This window comes from Microtus ochrogaster, chromosome 8 (genome assembly GCF_000317375.1).
Source record: "Microtus ochrogaster isolate Prairie Vole_2 chromosome 8, MicOch1.0, whole genome shotgun sequence".
Lineage (NCBI taxonomy): Eukaryota > Metazoa > Chordata > Mammalia > Rodentia > Cricetidae > Microtus > Microtus ochrogaster.
In genome coordinates, this window is record NC_022015.1 from 45,498,763 (window position 1) to 45,506,310 (window position 7,548).

Genomic DNA, 7,548 nt, shown 5'->3' on the forward strand with positions numbered 1-7,548 from the left:
CTGAGGGGAAAATTATTTTTGATATCCAATAATAAAATCTCACCATTTATTCAACTACATTTTGTGTGCATGGGAGGGGAAAATATATATGTATATTCAAATAACTAGATTTAGATAGCAGCTCATTTTCTAGCTTGTGTTTTTTAATTGAAAATTATTATTAGTATCACTTGATTTAGTTTTACTGTTCATAACCAACATCGTGAAAAAGCTCAGATTTGAACAGTTAATGGAAATAATTAGCGAATAGCTCCAGATCTCTTTAGAAGTTCCCTGAACGCTATTAAGTGTGTAGTAACATAGTGAAATATTAGCGTCTATAGCTGTTGTTTGTTAAATGGACCATGCCCCATTTTGTTTCACAATTTATGCAGAGCATCTTGGCTTTTAGTGAGAGGAGATGTTCACAAACGCTATTAAAATGCTTTATATGGAGAGCTCATTTAGAGCTACCAAACCAAGTTTGGCTTAGAACATCAGCTAAGTATGCTTAAAGACATTCAAATGGCTTGTCATCATTCCAAGGAAAGCAATAGTATGTGGAGGGAAGTCCTTACATAGATGAACTTTAAAACAATTAAGACAGATATGTAATAGAAGTAAAGGAAATATGCTCAGGGTCAAAATATGATGTTTTTGGAATGGCAAGTCATGATTTAAATAACTCTAAGCCCAAATTTTAATTTTAATATATTCCTATACTAAGAGTGTTTCCTCAATATAAAGAGTGCCAAGTTCTAAGATAAATTTGGATCCAGTACTGTGATAAATGGTGGCCATATGTGCTGGAGACATACAGTAATAAAACACTGGAGTAATTGTGTGTGAGCCCTTGGGTTCGCTCCCCATCCATAGAGGAAAACAAAACAAACAGTAATGATTCTTAAGGCCAGCCATGGTGGCACAATGCTTATAATCCTCGTAATGGGAAGGAGCAAAGGCGGGGTTAATGGAAAGGCGCTCTCTAAGAGAGGTTTTCTCAAGAAAGCCTCATACTTTATTGTCTTTACAAAGGCTGTATATAGTTTGAGTGAGGTTTGTAGCTATTATCTCTACAGCACAACTACAAACTTTGCAGGAGATCCCAGGAGCATTCCAAAGTTGTGTAGATATAATCACAATGGATACGGCAAAACTCTAGGTAGAAGAAATGTAAGAAGTTAGGACAATACCATACTATAAACAAAAGCTAATAGTTTTATTTGTGAGAATCCTGGGAAATATCCAAGAGTGGATGAAGACCCTCCCTGTGGTAGTACACACTCAGCTATAAACCCAGTTATTGTTAACATTCACATATAAAATCTTTCTGTATATTACTTCTCTGTTGGTGACAAGTGTTGATATTGTGCTGGAGTCTTAGATTCTTGGCTGATGAGAGGCTTCGGTCAGGCTCCACAGTAAAGACAGCTCCAAGGGCTCCATCATTTCTTTTAGCTTTCTATCCTGTCTTAGGCTGATGCTAAAAGTACAGATTAATCTAATATGATAATAATTGTAGGGTAAGATCAGATATTGATTTTCTGATCCAGAAAGCTATGTTCCTTCATCAAGCTACAGAAGGAGGTTTAATACTGTTGCTTTACCTAAGAAGTATTTATAACAAACTCTGAATTATGTGGGTGATTTTGAGTTATATAAACATCTCTAGGGAAGATTCTTGGTCCTCACTTTGGGATCCCTCACCCATTCTCCTTAGAAAGGAAAGATCCCTATGGGTTGGTGAGACTTTGAGGCTATTACTTACCAAATATGTTCCTCCCCCTTAGAAAGGTTGTAACCAGTTAATAAGAGGATTGAAATATAGTATCAGATTTGTATCCTGAGCCCTGTGACATCTACTGCCCATCATCTATTGTTCTCTTCATTCCTTCCAACAGAAGCTCGGTTTTCTCCATTTGTTCTGGTGTCTTTTACACTGCACCAGGGAAGATAAATTCACCCAAGTCAGAAAGCAGTTGTAACTAACAGCAAAGCCATCCTACCCTTGCCAAGAGTTAAAGTATTTTCAGAAGCCATGACTAACACCATGGAAATCTCCTATTAAATTTAGGACTTAAATTAAATTTAAATTTAGGACTTAGAATTTTATGAGAAAAGGCAAGAAAATGCAGTTTCCAAAGTTCCTTGTTCATAATTCATCAGGTAATTGGCAGCAAACAATATGCTAACTATATGATATGGATATTATCTATATGTATATAATAATGGCTAGTGTTAATTTTCAACTTGTTATGGGATGTCCTTTTGTATATGTGTTGCTTTTTTATTGATTGATGAGTAAATCTGTATCAGCCAATGGCTTAGCATAGTAAAGCAAGGCAGAATATCTGAACTGAGATAGAGAGTAGGCAGAGTTAAGGAGACTCCATGTAGCCACCAAAGGAGAAAGAGGCCAGAATATTATCAGTAAGCCACAGCCTTGTGGCAATACACAGCTTAATAAAAACAGGTTAATTTAAGATGTAACAGCTAGTTTAGGAATACACCTGAGGCTTTGGTGAAACAGTGTTGTTTAGGGTCTGGGTGGTCAGGAAATTAAAGCACAGTCTCCATATACACTGTGTCTGCTCAATATTTATCTAACTATATGATATGGATATGACCTATATGTATATAAATAGTCAGGGCTAGTGTTATTTGTCAACGAGATAGATTCTGGAGTCACCTATAAGACAGGCCTCTGAACATACCTTCAGAGGATGATAGTCATTGCATTGAGGTAGAAGGACACTGTCACTGAACATAGCGCTATTCTTGGGTCGGGAATCTTGAACTGTATAACATGCAGAAAGTGAGATGGGCACTAGCCGGTGCATGCGTTCATCCCACTCTGCTTCCTGCTAGTAGGTGGGTTGTATTGCCATACACACAGTGCTGTGTCCTCTTCATTATTCCCAACCAAACTCTAGTTTCTTTCATTGACCTATGTGTCCTTCACCCTGTCCCAGCAGTAATGGAGCCAAACGGTTTGACTTCCTCACCATGATGGGCTGACTGTGCCTTTTCTCTCTTCAATTGCTTTTGTCAGAGTATTTTATTAGAGCAACATGGAAAGAAAGAAACAACACACACACACACACACACACACACACACACAATGAAAGACAGAATATTTGGATTATTTATCAGGAAGAATAAGCTACCAAGTGGTTTTATTTTACAAGTTAGTTCTTTTGACTTAATGAATATGGACTGATACTTGGAGAAAAATTGGGCTTCCCTCAGGTTAAATCCTTTTCCTCCACAAATAATTGGCCCACTACTGGTCTCTTCAGTCTCCACAACCAGCTGGTGGTCCTTAATTATGGTTTCATGCAATGTGTTTCTAGGAACAAGCCAGTGGTCCTCACTGGCCTCCACTGAATATGTTACCAGGTGAACTTATTACCTATGTAAACCTCACACAAGGATCTAGAGGCTTCTTGGAGTTAAATGCTGGTTGTAAGTCAAATAGAAATAAGAGGCAGAAATGGTTGACATTTGCCTCACTAAGAATTTGTGCCTATTATTTGCTGTCATGGATTTAAGCGATGGAACCAAGGCATGTGAGGCTCACTCAGGAGTGGAACTTCTTGAGTCACAAAAGGAAGGTGGTAAGACGCTCCTTGGTAACAGGTAAGTTTACCCATGCTGAAGGCAATAAAGCAGAATCACATATCTGAAAAGTGCATTGAAATTAAGTTTTGAACTCCCTGAGTCAGAGGTTCAAGGTCTGCCATTTACTGACTTTGGAAGTTGGGTAGATTAAGGTTCTTTGACTTTCAGTTTTTATAAATACTAATTAGATTTATCCCTTTTCAATGGGAGTAAAGAAGGAGGGATTGTCCCAGATGGTCAGTCATCTTTTTAAACCTAATTTTATCTCTATCTTTCTCACCCCTCCCCTCAGTTTCTTTATTGTTGATCTTGTGTCATAATCAAACATGCTATCTGGTGGAACAAGGCTTCCATAACTTTATAAGCCACCACTCACTAACTCCTGAGTGCCAAAGTTAGACAGCAGTAACACCACGGACCACATCAATGTTCTGTTTGGGTTTATATAAGACATCCTTGACACATTGGGAACTTTCAGATAAAATGGCAGATTAGAAGCTGTCTCTACGTGATACTGTGAAGGGGAAGACTCAGGATAAAAAAAAAAAACAGGCTCAATTCCTAATGGAGAGTGACACTGGGAATTCACAATGAGACAGCAGTGGAGGCAGATGACTCACCTGAAGGATAACCCAGACGTCCCATGAAATGAAATGGACAGTTCTGCCCTTAGGACAAACTCAGCTCTCATAAGCCTCAAATCCAATTGCAGATGTTGGTGAGGTGCTAAATTCTCTTCTATTGGGAGAAGATATCAGAAACATTACCCTGACTCAGACAGCTGTTGACCAGTGTCATACTAATGAAGAAATTAGTGTATAATACTGAGGTACCTTGGGGATCTGAAAATAGAGGATAACTACAAGTCAGAGAGCCTGATTTCAACCTGCCATAACCCCAGAGTGAGAGAGAGACATGGAAGACTGTCTTAAAAGTGGGGTGTTGGCAAGACAGAAAGTATAGACAGCAGGAGCTCCAGCTCAAGCAGTGGAATCTATAAGGGGAGGTTCTTATCTGTGGTGCCAGGGAGCAGACCACAGCAATTGACAATAACTCTAGAGTCTGACAGTCTTGTGGCTGAGATTAGCAGATGGATCAACCCCTGGATTCACCTATCTGAAGTGAATTCACTGCCATGGTGTCAGGGAATACTGAAATTCCAGTGGACCACTTGACCTTCACAGCCATCTCCTTCCAGCAAATCATTTAACTTAGCAGTGGGCTCTCTACTCCTTCCTATTCCAGAGACAGCTGCATCTTTTTATGCAGTGCCATCCTTGTTTTTGAGAAGCGAGGTGGATTCTGAGTGAACAGATTTAGCTGTAGTAGACACCTGGTTGCCAGGGCTTTTTTTTTTAACTACAGTAACAAAGTTAACATTGTTGCCATCAATGACCCTTTCATTGACCTCAACTGCATGGTCTGTATGTTCCAATGTTACTCTATTGATGGCAAGTTCAACATCACAGTCAAGGCTGAGAATGGGAAGCTTATTATCAACCGGAAGACCATCACCATCTTCCAGAAGCCAGATGCCACCAACTTCAAATGGGGTGATGCTGGTGCCAAGTATATTGTGAGACTACTGGCATCTTTACCACCATGGAGAAGGCTGGGGACCACTTGAAGGGTGGGGCCAAAAGGGTCATCATCTCCACCACCATGTTAGTGGTGAATGGGAAACATGAGAAACATGACAACTCACTCAAGTTGGTCAGGAATGCTTTCTATACCACCAATTATTTAACGTTCCTCACGAAAGTCATCCATGACAATTTCGGCACTGTGGAAGGACTCATGACCACAGTTCTTGCCATTATTGCCACCCAGAAGATTATATATAGCACCTCTTGGGAGCTGTCATATGATGGCCATGATGCTGTCCAGAACATTGTCCCTACATCCACTGGTGCTGCAAAGGCTGTGCTAAACAGGAAGCTCACGGACCTGATCTTCCATGTTCCCCCTCCCAGAGTGTCCATCATGGATCTGACATGCCAACTGGAAAAAGCTGCCAAGTATGATGATGTCAAGAAGGTGGTGAAGCCGGCATCCGAGGGTACATTGAAGGGCATCCTGGGCTACACTGAGAACCAGGTTGTCTCCTGTGACTTTAAAAGTGACACCCCACTCATTCTTCCACCTTTGATGTTGGGGCTGACATTGCTCTTAATGACAACTTTGTAAAACTCATTTCCTGGTATGACAATGAATATAGACAACTACAGCAACAGGGTGGTGGACCTCATGGCCTACATGACCTGCCCCAGACCAACCACCCCAGCAAGGACAAGAAAGCAAGGGAGAAGCCCTCAGCTGCTGAGCAGTCCCAGTCCCAACTCAGACCCTGACACTGAGCATCTCCTTCACATTTTACACCAGAGAACCCCAGAATAGTAGGATGGGCTTAGGGAACCCTACTCTCTTGAATATCATTAATAAATTTTACTGCACCCAAAAGAAAAAAAAAACTTAGCACTGTTTTAGAGGACAAAGATAGGTCTTTCTGTGTGTATTTTTCTCTATTTTCTCAAAAGTCCCAGATAGAACATTAACTGCCCTAAAAGGTACAACCTAGGAAGTTTCTAATAGAAGTGTGTGGGATGTAACCTGTCTAGTTCACAACCCAAAGACCTGATTGTGGCCAACAGAGCTTCCAGGTGCATAAAGAAGGAAAATTAAAGAAGTTTCCGACAGCTCTGGGAGATAACTAACGATTGTCAAAAGCAGGCTCACACCAGCATACATCACAGGGAAAGACAAATACCTCCCATTCAACTGAACTATCTCTTCCAAATCCCTCAACAAACTGGAATTTAGAGTACTGAGTGAGAAGCCGCTCCCCCAAACACATCCTTTTTCGTTCTTCCTGTTTCTCCTTTTTGTTATTGCTATCATCTCAGTCCTACTTTTATAATTGTTTATGTGTATAAGCTTGTTGGTACGTATTCATGTGTGGGGGCCCATGGTGAATGTATGCATATGTGTGTGAAAGTCAACCTTAGGTAATGCCCTTCAGGAGTCATCTCCATTGTTTTTGTTTCATCTTTTTTTTAGCCAGGTCTGTTGGTGGAGGCTGTTTGTTCATTTCTCTGCTACTCAGACCCAAAATAATCACACAGAAAATGTATTATTACAACACTATTTGGTCTATTAGCACACACTTCTTATTGTCTAGCTCCTATATCTCAAATTAACCCTTTTCTATTAATCTGTGTATTGTCAAATGGTTGTGGCCTACTGGTAAGGTTCCATCCAGCATCTATCTGATGCAGCAGCTACATGGCTTCTCTGTGACTCTGCCGACTCTCTCCTCTCTATCTGCTTGGAACTCCTGCCTTGCCCTACTCTGTGCTGCAATAGGCCCAAAGCAGCTCCTTTATTAACCAGTGGCATTCACAGCATACAGAGGGGAATCCCATATCACAGGTCTTTCATTTAGCCAGGGATCACTGATTAGGCAGTGTTAGTGTTAACTGGCCCAATGAATCTCATTGCCCTGCCTGCCTTTGGTTCCCAGAACTGTGAACAGAAATAGCACCATTGCGCCTGGCTTTTTTTTTTTTTTGTGGGTTTAGGGATGAAAATCAATGCCTGAAGCTTATGTACCATACACTTTATGCACTGAACTGCACATCTAGGCCCCATAATTAATTGCTTTTTAAATTTAAAGTGTGTGTGTGTGTGTGTGTGTGTGTGTGTGTGTGTGTGATGGGAAATGATGTGAGTGCTAGAAGTCCATGTACCAGAGAGTATGTGAGGAGATCACAGGACAGCTATGATTTTCTCCTAACTGTGTACATTCTAGGGATTGAACTCAGGAGCTCAGGTTTGCAAAATAAGCACCTTCTCCATTGAATCAACTAGTTTCCATTTTCAAAAGTTGGTGTTATATACGTGTTAGTGTGTGTGTGTGTGTGTGTGTGTGTGTGTGTGTGTGTGTGTGTG

At 40.6% G+C, this 7,548-nt stretch overlaps 1 pseudogene; it reads left to right on the top strand.

The window, feature by feature from the left end:
• The first annotated feature begins 5,002 nt into the window (after positions 1-5,002).
• Positions 5,003-5,997, top strand: LOC101981551 (annotated as a pseudogene).
• Positions 5,998-7,548: the final 1,551 nt, after the last annotated feature.